This window comes from Phoca vitulina, unplaced genomic scaffold (genome assembly GCF_004348235.1).
Source record: "Phoca vitulina isolate PV1807 unplaced genomic scaffold, GSC_HSeal_1.0 scaffold12, whole genome shotgun sequence".
NCBI lineage: Eukaryota > Metazoa > Chordata > Mammalia > Carnivora > Phocidae > Phoca > Phoca vitulina.
This window is the reverse complement of record NW_022589715.1, coordinates 3,398,055-3,399,035: the sequence shown is the minus strand read 5'-3', so window position 1 is coordinate 3,399,035 and position 981 is coordinate 3,398,055. Positions and strand designations below refer to the sequence as shown.

The following is a 981-nucleotide window of genomic DNA, read 5'->3' as shown; positions in this document are numbered from 1 at the left end:
TTTATATAGAACTGTGTTAAGACATATTTATTTCTAAATGATACTTTTCACTGAGCAGACCTTTACACCCCTGCTATAAGACAGAGTTCCAGGATTTCAGGACGTAGCAGTGGGCAAAACAGAATTTGCTTCCCTCATGAAGTTTACATTCAGACATCCACATATCAGGTAGTGATAAGTGCCTAAGAAAAAAAAATTACGCAGATAAGGAGAATAGATACTGCCAGGGAAAGGGATATAACTGCTATAAAGGGTGATGAGGAACCAGTGAGGGGCCATTATGGCCAAAAGGATTGAGTAATCATTTTCAGAGATGGGGAGGAGTGTGTGGGAGGTGTACAGTTTTGTTAGGTCTGAGAATTAGGAGTTATATTTTTGAATTAGCAATACTCGAGCCTCGGATAAACCTCATTGGCTACGATACTGCCACTGCGCAAAGCTGGAGGTATATTTTTGACCAGCTAATTTTGAGATGTTCATCGGACATCCAAGAGGACTACTGAGTATTAAGTAAAGATTGGATATCAGATTCTGGATTTCATAGAGACATTCAGAAATCTGGGCTAGAGATACAAATTTGGGAGTTCTACAGATGGTACATAAAGCTATGAAAATGAAGGTGATCATTAAGGAAGAGAGGGTAGATAGAGACATGAAATACTCAGATGACTATACGTAGGGACATTACTAAAAGATTGGGATATGCAAAGAATCCAGCAGAGACTGAGAAAAAGAGACCAGAGGAAAAAGGAGGAAAACCAAAAAGATGGTATCATGGAAACCATGTGAAAAATGTGTTTCAAGATGGAAGGATGATCACTTGAATCAAATATTGCTCAGGAGTTAAAAAAAGAAGAAGACTGAGACTTGACCACTGGATGGGGAGGCAATTAGTGGCTGGGACGAGCTGCCTGGTGGGTGACGGTTTAATAGAGGAGGGAGGAAAGGAAACAGAGTGAGCATCAACACATTTTCCTAGTT

General features: G+C 40.0%; 1 non-coding gene across 1 annotated transcript; it reads right to left on the bottom strand.

Annotated features, from left to right (window-relative positions):
• Positions 1-294: 294 nt before the first annotated feature.
• Positions 295-441, bottom strand: LOC116636498. The gene has a single exon (XR_004300345.1). It is a non-coding gene; the product is annotated as a U4 spliceosomal RNA (small nuclear RNA).
• Between the last annotated feature and the right edge of the window lie 540 nt (positions 442-981).